Source organism: Trachypithecus francoisi, unplaced genomic scaffold (assembly GCF_009764315.1).
Source record: "Trachypithecus francoisi isolate TF-2019V2 unplaced genomic scaffold, Tfra_2.0 Lachesis_group21, whole genome shotgun sequence".
Lineage (NCBI taxonomy): Eukaryota > Metazoa > Chordata > Mammalia > Primates > Cercopithecidae > Trachypithecus > Trachypithecus francoisi.
The window spans coordinates 31,917,315-31,939,276 of record NW_022681467.1 but is presented as its reverse complement, the minus strand read 5'-3'; the positions used below and the strand labels follow the sequence as shown (position 1 = coordinate 31,939,276).

Genomic DNA, 21,962 nt, shown 5'->3' with positions numbered 1-21,962 from the left:
TCAACCCTCTGAGGTAGAGGGTCTACTACCCCCATTTAACAAATGAGGCACAGAGAGGTTAACTGCCTTTCCCAGAGTCACACAGCTAACAGGTAAGTGAGCAGGAATTCTAACTCAATGTGTCTGACTCAAGCTCAAACACACCATGCTGCCTGCCACTAAGCCAAGTCTTTGACGCACATCAGAGGGAACCAGGGTTATTGAGTTTGGGAGTCTGGAGAAAAGAGCCAAGGTGGAGGGGAAATGTCTGCTCTCTGAGGTCAATGAAGGGTGGGCCACGGGGGAGGGAAATGTATTCTGGGGGCTCCAGGAGCTGGGGAGGAAGTGGGCCACACGGAGGCCAACTTCAGCTCAGTGTAAGACAGCACTTTCTAACAATCAGGCCCCCGACAGACACACACAAAGGAGTGGGCTGCCTTGACTGATGGGAGTCCCATCTCCAGAGGTGCCTGACAGTGTCATGCTATGGATTCCACCGCTGGCAGCAAAGCAGAGTGGGAAGAGAACATACAAAAGAAGAATCAAGAAGTGGGGACAGGGAGGCTTGTTCTACCGGGTATCAAGCCACATAATACAGCTTTCTGTGGCAGTTCTCAACAGCCGAGGGACTGCCCTCCTAGGGCGACTTTGCAAATGGTTGGGTAGTTTTCTTCATAACACTGACTCAGGGGAGGGTTCTACTGAGTGCCAAGGACTGGATGACGGGTGCTCAAGAACCTATAATGAACAAGACAGTCCCACCCAAGGAAGGATTGTTGTACCCCAAATGCCAAGATGTCCCTGTTGAAAAACGATGAGATACAGTGATTAGTGTAGAACTTAAATAGACAAAGAGATAGACAAAGAGATCAATGAGATCGTAGAACAGAGTTCCCAGAAACAGATCCATAAATACATGGGCACTTAAACATAAAATAGAGATGATATTTCAAATCAGTGAGAAAAGGACAAGGCGTTCAATTGATGCTGCTGGGACAATAGGCCAGCTATAGAAAAATGAAATTAGATCCCCATTTCTCACCACATGCAAAGATAAAAGACCTAAACTTGATTAAAGATCTCAATATGAAACAAAAGGAAATAAAATGAAAATACTTAGAAGAGACCTAGAATGGGGACCTTGGGTGGGGAAGGCCTTCTTAAAAGAAGTTGCAAAGAAATAAAAGCAAGTGAAGGCGAAAACAAACTTTCCTAACCCCAAAGTTTAAACTTCTGAATGAAGAAGACATAAAGTTAAAAGACAAGCAACACAACTTGGAGAAAATATTTGCAACAAACATAACAAGGATTAATATTCACATATATAAACCTCTTTTACAAACTAATAAGAAAAAGATGTGACCCATAAAAAACTGAGCAAGTATATGAACAGGCATTTTGCGGAAGAGAAAAATTCAGATGACCACTAAACACATCATGAGACACTCAGCTTCTCTAATAGTCAGCGACGCTAATGAAAATGAGTATTTTCTCCCAGCAGATTGGCAAAATTAAAGAGTGATGAATCAACTGATGCTGAGGTGCTGAGGAAATGAGGACTCAGATATATCACTAACAGGAGTGCAACGTGGCATAATTACCTTGGAGGGCAATTTGGCAGTGTTTATTAACACAGAAAATCCTGCTTCCAGGGTGCACATTCACAGAGATCTTCATGGTGGAGAGCCAGAACCACTGAAACATCCACCAGCAGGAGGGTGTGGTATAAGCATACGATGGAATACTATCCGGCAGAAGAAATGAACGAGCTACAGCTGCACTTGTATACATCGCAAAAATAAGTGAAAAAAGAAAAATGCAAAGGTATTAGTTGATTATGATATAATTTATGTAAGAAAATCATTCAGGCTGAGCGGGAGCATCACTTGAGCCCAGGAGTTTGAGACCAGCCCTGGCAACACAGTGAGACTTCGTCCCTACAACAAATCAAAAAATTAGCTGGGTGTGGTGGCACACGCCTATAGTCCCCCAGCTACTTGGGAGGCTGAGGAGGGAGGATCACTTGAGCCTGGGAGGTCGAGGCTGTAGTGAGCTATGATTGCACCACTGCACTCCAGTCTGGGTGACAGAGTGAGACCCCGTCTCCCCCTCCCCCGACCCAAAAAGAAAACCGTTCAAACATTACCTCTGGGTTTGGATTTGTGAGTTCCCTCTACATGGAATGACTTTTAGTATTTCCTTCTTTCTTTCCTCCCTCCCTCCCTCCCTCTCTCTTTTCTTCTCTTCCTTCTTCCCTCCATCCTTTCCTTCGTTTCTCCCTCCTTCCCTTCCTCCCTTCCTTCCTCCTTTTCTCCATTTTTCCCCTCCTCCCTCTCTACCTTCCTTCCTTCAGCAAACATGCTTGCTCTGTGCTCACAGGTGCTGAACATGAGATCAAGGCCCCAACTTCTAACCTTGCTATGCAAGGAACTCCCCTATGATTTGAGCCCCAGAATGACCCCTGACCCTGGCCCCACACTAAGCTCTCACCTCAGACAATGTGTCACGCTTGCTTGCTTTCTGGTTCTGTGTCCTGCTGGCTGCATAGGCTGCTGAAAGGTTCAGGGGAGAGTGTGGATGAGGCAGGTTTTGTCTCCTAAGTGATCCCAGCCTCTGCTGAGGAGGCTGGCTGGTGGTGCCGAGGCCCCCGCCTTCCTTTCCCTCCTGTTCTCCCTATCACTCCTGCCATCTTTTTCTCCTTTTCTTCTTCACTCTGCTTTAGTGCCAGGCTTTGGTGCCAGGGTAGGGTGTGTGAGGAGGGTGCAGCTAGATCTCTGGGCCCAGAGCTCCAGAGCTAAGCCTCCTGGGCTGAAGTGGAGAGGTAGATCTCTTAGGCCATAGGTGATCATGAGAGCAGGTGGCCACCTCCTCCCAAGAGCCAAACAGCTGTGAAGGGCAGCCACCATAGTCATGTCCAGAGACTCAGATGGCCATAACAGGGCCCTGGAGACAGGGTGGCTGAGGACAGCCTAATTAGGCATGACAGCAGCCCCATGAGGCGTATGCAGCTTGGAGCCATTAGGGAGGCTGGTGGAGGAACAGCCAGAGCTGGCCCAGCCACTGACCCCCCACAGGGATGCTTGGCTCTGGGGCTTGAGACTGCCTGCCTGAAGGAATGTCTGTCAGCTGGGGGTGCCAGGTGCTGCCCCAGCCATGCCTGCTAGTCCTGCTGAGAAATGGCATTGGTGGCTCACGGCAGCAGTTCTAAGCCCTTTTGCGCTTTTGCTTCTTGCTGTGCTTCCTGGGGTTTGTGTGGGGGGCGGTCTTTCCCTCCTCTGGCTCTTATTTCTACTACTAAGAACTCCCTGCCAGCCCTTTTCAACCGACTGTCTCTTCTGATCCTGAAAACCATCCACAGGGCAGTGATTATCGTGCTCTTCTGCTAAGCTAGAGGTGGAAAAACTGAGGCCCAGAGAGGGATGATGACTTGTTTGAGGCCACACAGCTCACAGTTAGTAGATCCAGGATTTGAATCTTGGGTCTCTGACACACAGCCCCTGTTTGTGACACAACAGCATTTCCTCATCTTCCTGGGGCTAGTGGTGAGGGGAGGGTGGTGGTGCCATATTCCTAGGAGAGGAAAGACACCAAAGGAAGCCAAATCCAGCCTGAGTCCTGCAGCCAACCCAGCATGCTCCCAGCAGGTCACACCCTTTTTCTGGGCTGGACCAGATGACACTCAGGATTAGATACTCAAGTCTCCAGTTCTCCAGGCCTTTCTCAACACAACCTCCTAGCTAAGTAACGTCCTTCCACTTCCACATCTGTAAAATGAAACTAAGTTGCTCTTCACCAGTGTGGTTATGCAGGTAGAATGACCAGGTTTGTCAGGTGCCCAGTGCAAGTCCTGGCACACAGTAGATGCACAGTAAATGGGCACTTTCTTCTTTTCCACACAATCTCTGAGCCCTCCACACCACCACCCCGACCTCCTTGTTTCCTTTCTGGGCTCAAACCTCAGACCTTGCAGGAAGTTCTATGAGATTCCAAGAGTATCTGCGTTTGACAATTCACTTGTGCTTTCCTCTGTGTGTAAGACTAATGCCACCACCTCTGTGCATCAGTTTACAAAGCTCTGCCCCACCCATTAGTTTGTGTTACACTACCAATGACCTTCCTATTATGACTGAGGAAACTGAGGCTAGAAACTCAACTTCTCTAACCTTCAGTTTGCTCACCTCTAACATGGGAATAAATATTAGTACCTCCCCTAGTAGGTTGCTGCTTAAAAATAAATGGCATAATACATCCAAAGTTATTAAAACGGCACCTGGTAGATTTTAACAGAGGCTCAAATCCTACCTCAACTATTGCTCAGATTTGCACAATGCCAGGGTCAAAGCTTCTGACCTCCCAGTTGGGTCCCCAGAAAACCAGTCCTGGAAATGATACATGAAAGTTCTCTGAAGACAGAACCGAGGACAGCACCCCCAGGCGTCAGGACCAGGCCAAATCCCTACTCTCTCTATCTTCAGCACCACGGACAACACCCCTGACATCAGCACCAAGGACAGAGGCAAACGAGTGTCCCGCACCCCGAACAGCACAGCTCAAAGGTCAAAGTGTCAAAATTCCCTTCCCCCACTCTGAGGTGGCAATGAAAATTTCTTTTTTTCTTTACTTTTTTTTTTTTCCTAGCTAGGTACCTGTCCCACAATTAGTAAGGCCCTGAGAAGCTATTCAGGTCTATTTCTATTTGCATCTCTTTCATTCCAGAGGCCAGTTTTCCTGTGCGTTTCTCACCCCGTGAAGTTCCTTGGATTGGGGTAGCTCAGGAAGGCTTTCTGGAGGTTCTTGACTAGGAAAACCCATCTTCCTAGGCCAAGAGAGCCTTCCAAACCTTCCCTTTTTTTACCTACTGGCTTCATTTCAGACAGAAGCAGGGACGGTCACTGGATACAGTGTCACAGCCAAGTGCAGCAGCAAGGGACAAGCCCAATGTCACCTCATCTCAAGGGCTGGGCTTGTTGCCCTGCTCTCAAGACAGTGAATAAGGAGAAACACTTCTGATCCTTCAGCCTGTCCCACTCCATCACTCATCCCTGAGGCCATCTTTTATTGGCTTCTTGCCCATTTGATGAGGGCTAGATTTATTTCTGCCCTGACCACCTCTCTGATATCACTGGCTGCCCACATGGTCTCAAAGTAAACAGCTTGAGCTGCCTTGAGCCCTTTTTTAAGGACCCTCAGGACTTCAGTTCAGTGGAGACCCCAGCAGAGCCAGCAACTCAGTCCTTCTAAAGCAGCCAAAGGGGAAGATGGGGCACAATAGAATACCAGTGTCCTCTGATACATGGGAAGAAGGCCACCTCCTCAGAGTTGTGGGGCATTGAGATGGTGTGACCAGCAACAAGTGTGGCATATAATAAGGGCTTAGTAAACAGCTTAGTAAACATTCCCCCTTCCCAACAAGGACAATGTAATGATAGCAATGATGATCACTATCACGTTGAGTGTCTACTATCTGCTAGGTCAAGATATTGATGGGGTAGACAATGCAAGGACAATTATACTCATTTTGCTGATAAGAAAACCAAGTCAGCTAGGCGCAGTGGCTCATGCCTGTAATCCCAGCACTTTGGGAGACTGAAGTGGGTGATGGTTTGAGGTCAAGAGTTCGAGACCAGCCTGATCAACATGGTAAAACCCCGTTTCTACTAAAAATACAAAAGTTAGCCGGGCGTGGTGGTGCCCGAATATAGTCCCAGCTACTCAGAAGGCTGAGGCAGAAGAATCGCTTGAACCCAAGAGGCAGAGGTTGCAGTGAGCCGAGATCATGCCATTGCACTTACAGCCTGGGTGACAGAGTGAGACTCTGTCTCAAAAAAAAAAAAAAAAAAAAGAAGAAAGAAAAAGAAAACTAAGCCAAGGCAGGCAGGACGATCATTCGAGACCAAAAGTTTGAGACTAGCTTGGAAAACAAAGCAGGACTCAGTCTCTACCCCGCCCCTCCAATCCCCCAGGCACAGTGACACTACTCAGGAGGCTAAGGCAGCAGGATTCTTTGAGTCCAGGTATTCAAGGCTGCAGTGAGCTATGATTGCCTCACTGCATTCCAGTCTGGGAGAGAGAACAAGACTCTATCTCAGAAAAAGAAAAAGAAAACCAATGCTTCTATGGGCCAAGATATCTCTCAAAGGTCACACAGCCAAACAAGTGACAAAACCAGATCTCTGCCCTCAAATTCCAGGCTGCTTCTCCACCTCCAGATCTCCCATAATTACAATCATCCTCACTTCTCACCTCAGGGTACTCAGCACAGCCCATTCACTGCTTGCCAACATCCAGTGCGGGATGCTCCATGCCCAGCTGGCCAGCTGTCAACAAGCTGCCAGACTCAGATACTGGGGTGGGCAAGGATGGCAGCAAGGCCCAGATTTTTTGCTCTCCTGGGACCCCATGAGATTCCAAGGGGCTCAGATGCAGCCCACTCCCATCCCTGCCACAGGTGTCTCTTTTCCTAACATGGCAAGGAGAAGTCCCCATCCCAGTTCTGCATCAGCCTCCTACACACACAGTGGGGCAGAGCTTATGAAACACCCACCATCATTACCAACATCAGTGATAGCCCCCCCAGGACCCATCATACCTGTCATATAAGTAAGGAAATGGAAGCCCAGGGAGGGAAGGGACTTACCCCAGGACACCTGAACAGAATGTTTTCAGGACTCTAGACTCCTCCAGTGCCTCTGCCCCCAGACTAGGGGCTCAATGAAGGCAGGAGTCACAACATTCTTGTTCACTGCTAGGTTCCCAGCACCCATCTCAATGTCCACCATAAAGTGACTTTCTTTCCCTGCTTCTTCTGAAGCGAGGGATGATGTGTCACCCACTTTCTCTAACCAATCCAGAGTCTTGTACATACTAGGCCCCTAGTGGGTGTTTCTTGAACTCTCATTCATTCAATAACTATTTATTTTGTGCCTAGTGTGTCCCAGCCACTGCTTTAGGTGGAGAAACCACAGTGGTAAGAAAACACAGACAAAAATAAATCCTCTGTTTTGACAGTGATTGAAGTGAATGAATTTGTTTCCTTGCCCATCTTCCCTATCTGTTGTGAGTGCCAAAGGGGCAGGGATTGTCACTGTCATGCCCAGTACTGTGCTCAGTGCCCAGAACACAATATATGTTTGCTTGCTTGCTTGCTTGCTGAATGAATGAATGAATGAATGAATGAATACATGTAGGTAGAGTAGTAGAATAAAGGCAGCCACCATTTATTGAAAGGTTGCCGATTATTTTACATACATTAAATATCTCTTACAATCTTTCCCTGTGAGGTGGGTACTTTAAGGTGGATGATGCTAGCTATCCTGCTAGCTATTCTTCCCTTTTTCCTAACTGAAGGGCCCAGTTAGAAATATTCACTTCATCAGCTTCCCTTGCAGCTAGGGTGTCCATGTGATCAAATCTGGCAAAAGAGATGGATGCAAAAATCCACTAAGTGGGGCTCCCAGGAAATCTTTGTTTTCCTGGTAAGAAAAGGAAACTCACGAAGCATGCAGGCTTTACTCTCCTTTTCCTGCCTGGAATTCAGATGCAGCACATGGCAGAGGAGCAGCCATTTTGTAGCCATGAGAATAAAAGATGCACGTTAAGGATATCAGAGGCCTGGGCCCTGGATGTTTCACTTGAATCACTGCACTGGCCCTGGCTTGCCTGCCTGCCTCTGAGATTCTCTCTCTCTCCTTTAATACAGACAGGGTCTTGCTCTCTTATCCAGGCTGGAGTGTAGTGGCATGATCATAACTTACTGTAACTTCGAATTCTTGGGCTCAAGTGATCTTTCTGCCTCAGCCTTCCAAGTAGCTTGGACTACAGGAATGCACCACCATGTCTGGCTAATTATTATTTTAAAAATTATTTTTACTTTTTTGGAGACAGGGTCTCACTTTGTCACCTAGGCTGGAGTACAGTGGTGCAATCTCAGCTCACCGCAGCCTGGACCTCCTGGGCTCAAGTGATCCTTCCATTTCAGCCCCCCAAGTAGCTGGGACTACAGGCACACACCACCACTCCTGGCTATTTTTTTTTTTTTTTTTGTATTTTTTGTAGAGGTGGGGTTTTGCCATGTTGCCCAGGCTAGTCTAATTTTTATTTTTTGTAGAGATGGGGTCTTGCTATGTTGCCCAGGTTGGAATGCAGTGGCATGATCACAGCTTGCTGTATCCTTGAACTCCTGGGTTCACATGATTCTCTCACCACAGCCCCTGAGCAGGTGAAACTACAGGTGCCTGCCACCATGCTTGGCTAGTTGTTAAAATTTTCGATGGAGACAGAATCTTACTATGTTGCCTAGGCTGGTCTCAAATTCCTGACCTCAAGTGATTCTCCCACTGTGGCCTCCCAAAGTGCTAGGATTACAAGTGTGAACCATGGCCCTGAGATTCCTGTTACATGAGAAGAATAATCTTCTGGGTATTTACACAAGTATTACTTGTTTTGTTACATGCAGCCAAATGCAATTTCAACTGATTCGGTATTATTATAACAGGCAAGGCTTAGGGAGGTCAAGCGATTTTCCCAGAGTCACAGAGCAAGGAAGCAGATCTGGAATTGGCCGCTGGGTCGAATGCCGAAGCCTGTGCTCACTGTACCTGTATGCTGTCATTCCCAAAAGCAGCCCGGGCTGCCGGGAAGCCCCTCCCCACAACCAGCACTGGGCTCTCCTCTAAAACTCTTCCTGACTACCCTGAACTTAGGTCTGAGTCTAAGTTCCCCTGATATCTTCTCTCTTACCTGACCCCACCACAGCTACACACAGGTCCAGATCCTCCTTTCAAAACATATGTGCCTCGAGTCCCAGGATTCGGCTCCGAGCCTGACCCTGTGAGATGCTCTCTGCTCATCCACTTCTCCCTGGTCCAGAATACCCCCCAACTGCCCCAAAAGCATGCACGGCAGATGCTCAAGCCATCTCTGCAGACAGGTCTCCTGGTTCCATCTCTTCCCCCCGACAGGGTCCTGCACCCACCACCAGAATAATCCTTCTCAAGAGCATCTCTCATGGGCCTGGCCCTTGACGCCTCCAAGGTCTGGCTCCAGCCCCTTCCCAACCTTTGTTCTCGCTGCCCCCTCTGCTTCCTGCCGATTGACCCACCCAGCATTGGCAGGGCCAGCTCCAGTGTGTGCTTGAGAGGACAAAGAGGCCCTCTCTGACCAACCTGTCTCCAGCAAGTACCCACTACCACAGTCCTGTGGTCCCCTCTCTCGGCACCTAGGACTATTTGAGTGTCACCCAGAGTGTCACTAGCTTACAGCTGACACGTTTGCCATTGCCTCCCCGTCCCAGAACCAGAGCTTGTTGAGGGCAGGAAGTGTGCCCATCTTTTCCAACCATTTCCCCAGTCCCTGGCGCGAGGCCCGGTACTTGGACTCACTCAGGAGGTGCTGAATGAAGCTCAAACTTGCTTCCCACGCCTTCCCACCACCCACTTTCTACTCCAGCCAAATAGAACTACTCCAGCTTCCCGGAACCCTCCTACTGTGGCTGACACCCAAGCGTCTCCTGGATTCTGCCTCCAGCCAGGCCTATAGAGAGCCCAGGCCTTGCTGGGCCTTCCTCGTCCCTTTTGCCCACCAAAACCAAGCAGAGGGGAACTCCAGACTTGGATGGGATGAGTGAGATTTAGGGACACTGGTGCGTGCGGGCATGCATGTGTGCGTGTGCATGTGTGTGTGCGTGTGTGTATGGGGGGACTGGTGTATACGTTCTACCGTGGATGTGGCAGCCTCTTCCTGTCCTTATTCTTGCATTTCTGCCACTGGTTACACCAATCTGAGCTAAGTCTGAAATGCCCTGGTGTTCCTTGAGTAGCCACAGCTGTAGGAAAGGAGAAGGGGAAAAACATTAACATTTACTGAGCCCATATTAAGTGCTAGGTGCTGTTCTAGCCCAAATAATAATGGTAACAAGGATGATGATAATAGTAGTGGCTAGTATTTGTCGTGCATTTAGCATGTGCCAGGCACCATCCATCCTAAGGCTTTTAATCAGACAGATCCTACTAGTATCCCCATTTTACAGATGAAGAAAAAGAGGCTCAGAGAGGTGGAGTCGCCTGAAATCACAGAGGAAGGAAGTGGTCTGGAGCTTGGCTATCTATCGTCCCAAATCTGCTCCTCTGCCAGGTTGAGTAGGGTAACACCCAGGTGTCTTGGCATGGGGGGAGGAGCTTCTCCTTGCAACTCCTGCTGCCTCTGAGTGAAAGGCTGGAAGCAGCAACTTCCCAGCAGAGTGGGGCTCTCCTGGGGGACGGCTGGGCTGGCAAGACTTACCCTAATCAGCAAAGCTGTAGAACAGTGCTCCAGCCCCCCAGAGGACCAGGCCCGAGGAGTAGCAGGGTGGACGGAAGTCGTTGAGCCTGGGCTCCGCTTCCCCAGTAAGGCTGAAGATTTTCCCAAAAGCCTGGGCCAAATTTATCTGCCAATCCCCCGAAGAGCTGATTCCAGCGTCTGTCTGGAAATGTCAGCCCGTGTGGTTGGAGGAACGCGGGGAGAGTTTTCCTCTAAATAGCAGGAAGCATATGGGAGGCGGATGGCATCCGCCGCCCCAACCTGCCAACTCTTGCTCAAGTGGGAGCTAAAAGGGGCCCAGAAGGGTCTGGAAATCCTACCACCTCCCAGGGAGGTTGAAGGGGGAACTGGAGACAGAGACTGTGGCAATGAGAAGGGCGGAAAGTGGGTCCTGAAGGGCAGGCAGGCAGGAGCACCCTGATGAGCAGAGGTGCCTGAGGCTCTCAGATGGGAGTGACACTCGCAGGAATCTAGCGCAACGACCACAGTAATAATAGCTACCATTCACTGAGCGCTTGCAATGCGCCAAATCTGGGTTAAGCACTTTATTTGGATGATTTCACTTAAACTTTGCAATCAACTCTAAGATGGGGGCTGCTGCTATCCTTGTATTACAGATGAGGAAACCAAGGTTCAGAGAAGGAAGGACCTGAAATCACATTCTCTCTGGGCTGGAAAGGACCTTCCAGATCCTCAGCTGAATCACAAATCCTCTACAGACTCTGCCAAGCTATGGTGCAGCTGCTGCTTGAACACTCTCAGTGATGAGGAGATCGCTACCTACCACCCAAGCTAGCCCATCTGCAGAGAATTCTTTGTATCCAAAAGGTTTTCCTAGCCTAAGCTGGGATCTCCTTCCCTGGAGCTTTTCCTGTGTGTGCCAGACCCAGACCCTGCCTCCTCTAACAGAGATGGAAAGGCAGGAAGCCAGGCCCCTCTCTTCTCCAGGCAACACTCCAGGTCCTCACACAGCTGCCCAGGCGGGGATCTGGAGCTCCAGTGCCAGCTCTCTCACCCATCTCTGCCCCTGGACCGTGGTAACCAGAACAGCCTCCAGTCACCAAGCACTTCCTATGTGCCAGGCACCGTGGAGAACCTGCCCTTGACACGCTCTCCTCCGACCTTCCCCATAACACTTGAGGCAGCACTAGCATCACCTCCGCTTTACATAGGAGAAAACTGAGGCTCTACAAGGGGAAGAGACGCAGGACCCTGGAGGCCTCACCAGGCTGCTGCTCTAAGTCTCACGAAGCTGAAGAGGTCCCTGCGGGCTACACCTGGGGACACTGACCCAGGCTTTGCCAGGATTCACCTCAACACTGGTCCACAGGGCCCCCAAACCCACATCACCCTCCTAACTCTCTCCCCTTGAGCAACACTCAGTCTCCAAATTTTGTTGAATCTCCCTGCTAAACGCCCTTCTGTGCCATTCTCATGGTCCTGTCCTACCTGCTGTCACCCCCAAGACCAGCCCAGGATCTTGGTTTATTTTTTTTTAAATTATATGTATAGTTTGAGACGGAGTCTTGCTTTGTCTCCCAGGCTGGAGTGCAATGGCGCGATCTTGGCTCATTGCAACCTCCGCCTCCCAGGTTCAAGTGATTCTCCTGCCTTAGTCTCCTAAGTAGCTGGGATTACAGGCGCCTGCCACTGCACCCAGCTAATTTTTGTATATTTCAGTAGAGATGGGGTTTTGCCACGTTGGCCACTGAACTACTGACCTCAGGTGATCCACCCGCATTGGCCTCCCAAAGTGCTGGGATTACAGGCATGAGCCACCATGCCTGGCCTTAAAAATATATTTTTTAAAGAGATAGGGTCTCTGCTGGGCACAGTAGCTCAAGTCTGTAATCCCAGCACTTCAGGAAGCCAAGGCAAGAGAATCACTTGAGCCCAGGAGTTAGAGGCTGCAGTGAGCCCTGATCTTGACACTGAACTCCAGCCTGGGCAACAGATCAAGAGACACTGGAGAGAGAGAGACAGAGAGAGAGAGAGAGAGTGAGTTGCTCTGTTGCCCAGGGTGGAGTACAATGTACAATGGTGGGATCATAGCTCACTGCAGCCTTGAGCTCCTGGGCAAAGCTAGGATCTTTCCAACACCCAGACTTAACTTTAACTTTGGCTCCCTTTTATCTTAAGGGTCAAGTTCAAACTCCCTAGCCCAACAGTTGAGGCCTTGTAAGCTCCAGCCTTGGCCGACCTCTCTAGCCCCGTGTCTCCCCACCATCTCTCACACCCTCCTGCCTAACAGCTCAACAGCAGGCAGGTGAGATCTTCAGAGAGCCCCTCCCAGTTGCTTCTCCCTGCAGAATCCCTATTCATCCTTCAACACTGCTTGGAGGAACAGAATCAACTGCCTTGGCCCCGGAGATCCCTGAGTGATCAGCACCTACCTCTCATCTCTCATGCCTCACCTGTCATCACTGACAGAGACGCTTCTCTCCTGGCTGAACTGAGAATTTCCCCTGGGAAGGGGCAGCTCTCATTCGTCCTTGTAGCTCCACGTCTAGTGCAGCACCCGGCATGTGGTAGGCACTGATAAATGTGAGTGTGGGGACAAATGACTAAATGAAGACCATGGGGCATGATAAAGTATTAGAGATGACCCACAAAACGCAGCTGGTGCAAGTCATAACTTTTCTATATCAGAAACAAAAAACGCTGCTGTCAAAACAGTCACAAAGCATTCGAGGATTTAGAAGAGAATCGGGGGATGATGTGGGAATGACTGGAGTTTCCAGAAAAAAGCTGCCCAAACCCAAGTTAGATGAAGTGACCAGATCCCACCTGTAGGGTGGCAGGAGACAAGGAGCAGGGCCACAGAGGGGAAGGTGGGGGAGAGGCTGGGTCTATGTCCCAGCCCTGCCTCCAATTTGCTCTGCGTTGTCACGTAGGCGGCTTGGCCTCTCTGAGCCTCAGTTTCCTTCTGGGTAAAGGGGGTAAAATGCAAGGGGCATTTGGAAAATTGGCCGGAGCAGCAGATGTGTGTCTAAAGGCCTAAACACTTCCTCTACTGTCAAGGCAATGGGACTCTCTCTGCCCTGCATTCAAACTCCCACCAGCGGTTGCAGACATCCAGGGCTTCCTCATCTTGGACCCACCTGACCTGGAAAAGCAGGCTTCTGCCTGCCCTCCCAGCAGGTCATTTGGGGGACAACCCTCAGTGTCTTGGGCAGTGCCAGGCTTGTGGACTTGGTCCTGGGAAGAAGCTTTCTAACTAGCAGTGCAGAAAATGGAGAGTGAGCTCCCCATCTCTGGAGTTATGCAAGCAGTGGCTGGGCATCTCAGGACAGGAATTCTGACTCAGGGTGGGAAGGAATTTAGACCAGTAGATATCTAAGGCTCCCTTGAGGGGCACTGGGTCCTTTTTCTCGTTCCCCATGTAGGGCCTTGATCTAACTCCTCCAGGCTATGCTCCTAGCACAAGGCAGAGCGAGCTCACTGACACTTCCCTCATCCCACAATATCCCCCAAAGGCTCCCCACTGCCTTCAGGATCAAGTCCAAGTTCTTACCCCGGCATTCAAGGCCCCTGTGGTCTGGGCCTGCCTCCTCTCATCCTATAGTTGCACCTCCACCACATGCTCTGGGACTTTGACACATTGTTTTTTCTGCCTACAACATTCTTCCAGCATTCTGGTTGGCTACTCAGTTTAGGTATCATCTCCTCCAGGAAGCCTCTTCCTTGCTCCCAGGCTGGGCTTTTCATGCCCGCAGCCCCTGTATGCACATCCACCTTAGCACCTCTCACATTCCAGACAAATTGTCCATGTGTTCCCCTCTCCCCCAAAGACTGCAATCATTTGGAGGGCCAGGACAGCTCCCTTGCGGGACAGAGAGGGTTGTTATCTCCCGAGTGAAATTGGTACTTCAGAGATTCTAGTGTTCTGACTCCAAGAAAGTCTAAGGCTGCCTCAGGAAGCTTCTGACCATAAGATCTGGGTTCGAGACTCCTTTCTTTTTCTTTCTTTCTTTCTTTCTTTTTTTTTTTTTTGAGACGGAGTCTCACTGTCACCCAGGCTGGAGTGCAGTGGCATGATCTCGGTTCACTGCAAACTCTGCCTTCCACGTTCAAGTGATTCTTCCACCTTAGCTACCCAAGTGGCTGAGATTACAGGCGCTGGCCACCACACTGGGCTAATTTTTTATTTTTAGTAGAGACAGCGTTTCTCCTTGTTGGCTAGGCTGGTCTTGAACTCCTGCCTGACCTCAGGTGATCCCCCCTGCCTTGGCCTTCCAAAGTGCTGGGATTACAGGCATGAGCCACTGCACCTGGCCAGGACTCCTTTCAATAGCTGCATTGTTTTTTTTCTGATTATGAAAATCATGCATCTTGGGGAATTCAGATAATTACGGGAAGTGGGAGCTGCTGGATTTGGCCACCATTTGGTCTACTTTAGGTCATAGCCTACATCTACTTCTGGGGGAGCCACTTTTCCCCATTTTCCACTCTTGAGGTTCCAGTGGTGTTGACTCCACCCCCAGCTAGTGGGGGGTGGTACATAGGCCCAGGCTGCCAATCAAAGCACCAAATTCCCCTTAGCAACAGCAATTGATTGAGGGGTGGGCACATCCCACAAATTTGACCGATCAAAGCCAAGACTTAGTTCTGGGACTTGTGTTTGAGCAATCAGGGAAGAATTTTTGCTTATTTCTTTGGACAGGCATCTTATTACCTGTACATGAGAGCTTAATGAGAACATGGGAACAACCCAGAGAGAGCCGAGTTGAGAAACAGAGAAATCTAGTCCTGGTAGCCCTGAGCCCCTGGATCCAGCTGAGCCTGAAGCCATCAGACCTCTGGACTTTACAGTTACAAGTCAATCAAATCCATTTTTGTTTAAACTAGTTTGGGGTGGGTTTTCTGTTACCTTACTTGAAAAAACTCTGAATGATACAAACAAAAATAAAAATAGAGCTCACCTATATCTCACCATCCAGAGAAAGCCACTATCAGCAGTTTAATGACTAGTCTTCTGAGCATCTCCCGAGGCAGGAGCACACATGTTTATATATATTTTTTTCATAATAAAAGTGAAAAAAAAATCAGTAGATACTTAAGTAGATATCCTGTTCCTCCTTGCAAATCCTAACATTCAGGAAATATTCCAAATCCAGATGTCGCACAACATACACCAATTTTTAACCTCCTGTTTTTCCCCAAAAATGCACCATGGACAAGTTTCCATGTCAACAAATAGAGATTTACAGCACTGTTTCTATAGCCGTGGAGAATGGCATTGTCTGGCCGGATGTAAGTTATTTAACCAACTCTCACAAATAGAGAATTGGGTCATTTCTAATTTATCACTGCAATCAAGAAAGGTACAGTGAACTTACTTGCAAAATGCATATGTTTGCAGTTGCCAGGTTATTTATGACTAAGATGCCATGATTCCGAAAGTTTGACTTCACGAGTGTACATTGTGCTGCCTGAGATTTAAGATTCTCTTAGTGGCTGTAAAGTAGTATCTGTTTTCCTGGGCAGGTATACTAGTTGTGGGGAAAAAAAAGCAAATCCTGGGCCAGGGTGTCCCCATCACAGCGTATTTGGCAAGGATGCTCACTGGCAGATGCGAGGGACGTGATGGGGAGGGAGGTGAATAGGGGAGGGAGGTGGTGGGGGGGAGGCGGGGTGTGGGGTGGTGCGGACCTGAGGTCCAGCTGGCCTTGTGCCCAGCCAAGCTGACAGTGTGACAAGGCCCAGAGTGGGCCTTGTCTCCCAACTGGGTCTGACTGCCAGTGACGGAGGGAGAGGTAAGCCTAGGGAGCCCTGGCAGGACATGGCGACACACGGTAGGTGCCACCTTTAGCAGTCACAGTCATAGCAGCAGCACCGTCAGGGATGTGACCCTGGTACTGCCCTAGCCCTCCACATGTTTCTACTCACTTAAGCCCACACCCACCCTCTGATGCTATTCTTATCTCTGTTTTGCAGAAGAGGAAACTCAGCCTCAGAGAGGGCGAGTTACTTGTCCAAGGTCACACAGTCAAAGGGATGACCCAGATCTGCTGATTCCCCAGCCCCTGCCTTATCCCATTGAGGTGGGTAGCAGGAGAGAAGAAGTGCCCTAGACAAGATAGTGGGAACCCTAAAATCCTCTGTTCCTCCCTATAAGTCCTCAAACTCAGGAAAGACTCCAAATCCAGAAAAGTAGAAAGAAGAAGCAAAGATCATCCATGCCCCCACTTCCCAGGAAGAGCACTGTGCAGTTTTCAGAAACACATATAATTCTTACAGAAATGATATAATGCTACCCATGCTGTTTTATAACCTCTTTAAAAAAAAAAACTCCACAACACACTATGAAGTTCTTTATGCAACAATAAATTTAGCTCCGTGTCCCCGTTTCTAACAGCTGCAGCAGGCGCCACTGTGTGGCTGCAGTCAAATGGGCTTTAACTGGCCCCGTGGTGATGGACAAACGGGTTGTCCCCAGTTGTCCTACTAACAGCAACGATGTTACATGAGCACTGTCCAGCATGGCTGGATCCACGTCATCCTTCCGGGTCCCAGCTCAAGTGCCATCTCCTTAGAGAGGGCCATCTTGGACAGTGCCATGTCACACAGGCCTCCTACCGGTTCATCTTCATGATGTCACCATGTTAATTTCCCTCACTGCACCAATGGAGTCCCTCCTCATTCCATTTATGTCTTTGGGTGACTGTATAATATCTGCTCCTCCCCAAGCCTGTGTGCTCCAGGAAGGGTGTGAACTAGCAGGGACTAGACTCAAGAGATGTCCTTGGAATGCATGAATGAAGAGATGCCCTGTCAGGACAGCAGACTGCCCCGCTCCATGACATGGCCCCAGAGTTGGTTCAGGGCCCCACAGAGCAGCCTTGGAACTCACTTCCAGCCATGTGCTGCTTGGAGCATCTATGCCCAGATGCCTGCCCCACCAGAGACCCCGGCACCAAGCAAGGCTTTCTGCACGCACAGGATACAAGGCAATGGAGCCTGGCAGAGCAACTCCACTACCCACTGTCTGTGTGGACTTAGGCCTCAGTCCCCTCATCTGTAAAATGGGGCCAATACTGCTAATCTCACAAGGTTGTTCTGAAGATTAAAGAAGGTAACAAATGTGTTTAGCACATAATAGGTCCTCAGAAAATTGCAGTTTGGCGCCCCCCATCCAGTGAGTTCACAGGTGGGTCTGACCCTGTCTCACCTGGATGGCATTTTTTACCTTTAAAAATTTTTAATGTTATTTGTTTATTTATTTATTTAGAGACAAGGTCTTGCTCTGTTGCCCAGGCTAAGGTACAGTGGCATGATTATACCTCATTGCAGCCTCAAACTTTTGGGCTCAAGTGATCCTCCCACCTCAGCCTCCTGAGTAGTTGGGACTACCGGCACATATCACTATGCCTGGCTAATTTTTAAAAAATTTTTGGCCGGGCGTGGTGGCTCAAGCCTGTAATCCCAGCACTTTGGGAGGCCGAGACGGGTGGATCACGAGGTCAGGAGATCGAGACCATCCTGGCTAATATGATGAAACCCCGTCTCTACTAAAAAAATACAAAAAACTAGCCGGGCGCGGTGGCGGGCGCCTGTAGTCCCAGCTACTTGGGAGGCTGAGGCAGGAGAATGGCGGGAACCCGGGAGGCGGAGCTTGCAGTGAGCTGAGATCCGGCCACAGCACTCCAGCCTGGGCAACAGAGCGAGACTCCGTCTCAAAAAAAATAAAAATAAAAAAAATAATAATAATAAAAATTTTCTTGGAGAAGTGGGTCTTGCTATGTTGCCCAGGCTGGTCTTGAACTCTTGGCCTCAAGCCATTGTCCCACCTCACTCTTTTATTACTTTGGATGAGACTTGAGTATGCCTTGGCCTTCTCCCTGGGCCTGTCCCTAGGAATGTCCCACTCCTATCCTTTAATACATTTTTTTTTTTTTTTTTTTTTTTTGAGACAGGGTCTCACTCTGTCACCCAGGCTAGAGTGCAGTGGTGCAATCTCGGCTCACCATAACCTCTGCCTCCTGGGCTTGAGTGATCTTCCCACTTCAGCCTCCCAAGTAGCTGGGACTGCAGGTACGTGCCACCACACTCAGTTATTTAATTTTTTTTTTTTTTTTTTTTAGAGATGAGGTTTCACTATACTGCCCAGGTTGATCTTGAACTCCTGGGCTCAAGCAGTCTTCCTGCCTCAGCCTCCCAAAGTGCTGGGATTACAGGTATGAGCCATTGCGCCCAGCTCTTTGACACTTGTTAAACAGCTAAATGCTCTGCTCTGTCCCCTTGGAGACTCCCAGGCCCCTCATCTGCTGCCTATGACTGCACACACCTGCCTGGCCTCCCAAGCCTTAAAAATACAAGAAGCACAGACATGTCTGAGGAACAAATGGAGGAACCCCCGACCCTTTGCAGGGAACTTCCTGGACCCTGATCCTTGCACATGAGGCTTAAATCAGTGTGTCTGGTTTCTCATCAAACCTCCTCCACTCTTTGGCAGCATGACAAGTAGCTTTACCTCTCCAAGTCTCACTTTCCTCCTCTGTAAAATGGGCAGAATAAAAGAATCCAGGAGGATTCAAGAAGACAAAAAATGCTTAGCAAACAGCCTGTTAGCAAGTGCTCAATAAACGTTAGCTATTATTGTTACAATTTTTTTTTAGCCTATTTACGGTGACATGTAATATAGACAGTAAAGTGCACAAAACAAAAATGTTTACTGCAATAAAATATCAGAAGGAAATAGTCATGTAACCACCACCCAGGTCACTGCTGGCCCCTCAGAAACCCCCTGAGGTTCCCTTCCCAATCTTTTGCCTTCTTTTCTCCACCAAGGCAATCCTTGTCCAGCCTTTATGGTGCCATTATTATTATTATTATTACTATTATTATTATTTGAGACAGAGTCTGGCTCTGTTGGCCAGGCTGGAGTGTAGTGGCACGATCTCGGCTATTGCAACCTCCGTCTCCTGGGCTCAAGCAATTCTCCTGCTTCAGCCTCCCAAGTAGCTGGGATTACAGGAGCCTGCCACCACACCTGGCTAATTTTTGTATTTTTAGTGGAGATGGGGTTTCACCATGTTGGCCAGGGTGGTCTCGAATTCCTGACCTCAGGTAATCCACCCACCTCGGCCTCCCAAAGTGCTGGGATTACAGGCCTGAGCCACTGTGCCCAGCAGCCATTACTATATTAATAAGTGGATGAAAAAATAAATAAATGACTGTGTGGCCACTCTGCTGTGATCCAACCAGGTCCCTCGGTCTCAGGACCCAGCACTCCTGGCTGCCTCTGCCCTGGGGACACCTCATCCCATTTTCCAGCTCCGGCTTCAGCTATTCTTTAAATAACCAGCTTGTTAGCAAAATAGCAGCAGTAACACCTCCCTCGCTGCCGCCCGGGCCTCCATCTTTCCACACGATGCTGACGGCTGCTCACCCAGCTCGTGCCAAGGAATCCCGTTCTCCGTCACTGGGCCACACACGCCAGGGGCTGTCTGCTCAGCTGCGTTCTCAGAGCCTGGCACGGGGGGTGGAGGTGGGCACTGGATGGCAGTAATTTTCAGGAAATACTGGGCTGATAACAGATGAGCCCTCACCCCCAAGTCCCTGCCTCAGTCTCCCCATCCACAGGGTTAGGGGGGAGTTCAACTGAAATAATGAAAAACGCAAAGCATTTAGTGCGATGCCAAACACATAGTAATTGCTCAAGAAATGCTTGCTGTTATTCAGCCGGCCCTCATTACACATTTAGTCCCTGGAGAGGCCCTTGCATTCCTTGAGCACAATAAGGAGTGTTTGCAAATGATTAAATCCCACAGACACAGCTCTCAGACCAAGCTGTCCTTATCACCTTTCCTGCACCAGCTTCTCAGCCAAAAACAATGGCTATTTGTAGCCGCAACAACAGACTAGGAGCTGGGTCGGGGGAGACGGGTTGGCGGGCGGCTAATTAATGGGGCCCTTTTCATTGTTAGTCATAATAAGGCTGGCACCACCCCAGTGGGCAGCTCCTTGTTCTCACAGAAGCACTTCTACATACATTATCTACAGGGAACTTCATGGGTTAACAAAAATAAAACAAAAAGATCCCATTATATTTGCATATTATACATATTTACGAATCTTTTCCCTTCTCATAACCATCCCATCAGGGAAGTTGGGCAGGCTCTAGCAGATGAGACAATCGGGAACAGAGGGGCTGGCCACCCTGCTGAGGGCGTGGGCTCACTGCAAGTCATCTGGGGCAGCAGGGACCGGCACTGGCCAAAAGGCAGGAGGCTCTTGGGCCCTGCTGGTGTCTGGGTGGAGGGAGGTGAGAGAGGCTTCCCTCCTTCTCTCCCTCTTCCCTTCCTTCCACAGCTATTTACTGGGTACCCACTGTATGCCTGGCATGGGGCCAGCTTCTAGCTGGCCAGAGGGGAATGAAGTGGTTGTTCTTTGTCCTTGTAGAGCTAAGGCCAGAGAAAGAGGCAGATTTTTACCCCAGTGGCCTCATGTAGTGCTCCGTGGTGGCTGGGTGAGCCTGCGCGTAAGCCCCTTGACCTGGTTGAGCCTCTGTTTCTACATCTGTGAACTAGACTGTTATGCCAGCAGAGCCTTGGGAGGTGGAAGGTGAAGAAAAGATGCAAGCAGCATGGTGAAGTGGTGGCACTGTGGCTGCACCCCCAAACAGATGGTCAGAGACCAGGCAGGCCCAGCACCTCATCCCGATGGCAAGGTGGGAGCTGGAGGAGCATGGGGAGAACAGGCCAGAGGGGCAAGAATGCAGGGCCCCCCAAGATTCAAGAATTCTGATGGCCTCCCCTCAAACCACCCTGAGGGCCCCAGAGGTTCCATGGCCTTCAGCACAGCTCACAGCTCCCTTTCTGTCCTGAGCCTATGTGCACCACCTGCTCCCACCTGCTTGGGTGTGGCAAGAGCTGGCCTTTGAGGTGGACAGAGCTGGGCTTGCTGTGCACCCCAGGCAGGTGGTTTCCCCTCTCTGAGGCTGATTCCTCTGGAAAATGGGCGTGATCACCACACCCACCTCCTGGTTGTCGGGATGACTGGCTAAGACAGGCCAGTTGAACTATAAATGGTGCCCAGACATATACAAACTCTCACTGAGGTCCCTCTGCCAGCATGTGGGTGCCAGTGGAAGTGAGGCTGGGCATTTCCCAACTGTGCCAAGCATGGGGGGCTGGTGAGGAGACCAGGCCTGCGGACGCAGTTACTTACCAACCAGGGAGCTATGAGCACAGGAAACACGGCAAGCTGTTGGGGCCCAGCAGGCATCAGCTCAGGCGCGGGCACTGGACCGAGGGCTGGCACACACATCCCTCTAGGCACTCGATCAGAGGTGCCGGCAGGAAGCAGCTTGGGACAGGGGCTCTGCCACCGCCCAGGTGTCACCAGGTCCAGGTCACACACAGGGCATCAAGGTTCCTGGCAGAGGGGAGGCACAGGTGCCTGCAGGAATGGGGAGGAATGATGATTAGGAAGTGCTGGAGGTAAGCCCTCCACCTGAGACCCTTGGACTGGCCCTGGGGACACGAGGGAAGGAGACAACATGGAACAGTGGTCATAGAAACCCAAGTGTTTGCACAACACTACATTTTCCAAAGCACCCTGGCATCCCAGCTCATGTGGGCACCCACATTGTTTTTTTAGAGGCAAATTTGCATGTCATGCATATTTACAATGCCTTTCCCACCACCCACAGAATCCCCACAGCAGCCAGGAAGCTGGGTTCC

At 49.8% G+C, this 21,962-nt stretch overlaps 1 protein-coding gene across 2 annotated transcripts in view; it reads right to left on the bottom strand.

Annotated features, from left to right (window-relative positions):
• Positions 1-21,682, bottom strand: part of DLGAP4 (DLG associated protein 4) — a 171,977-nt gene extending 150,295 nt beyond the window's left edge. For both annotated transcript variants that reach the window (XM_033186310.1, XM_033186311.1), the window contains exon 1: positions 21,448-21,682. The gene's annotated coding sequence lies outside the window, so the exon portion shown is untranslated. The remainder of the gene's footprint in view (positions 1-21,447) is intronic.
• Positions 21,683-21,962: the final 280 nt, after the last annotated feature.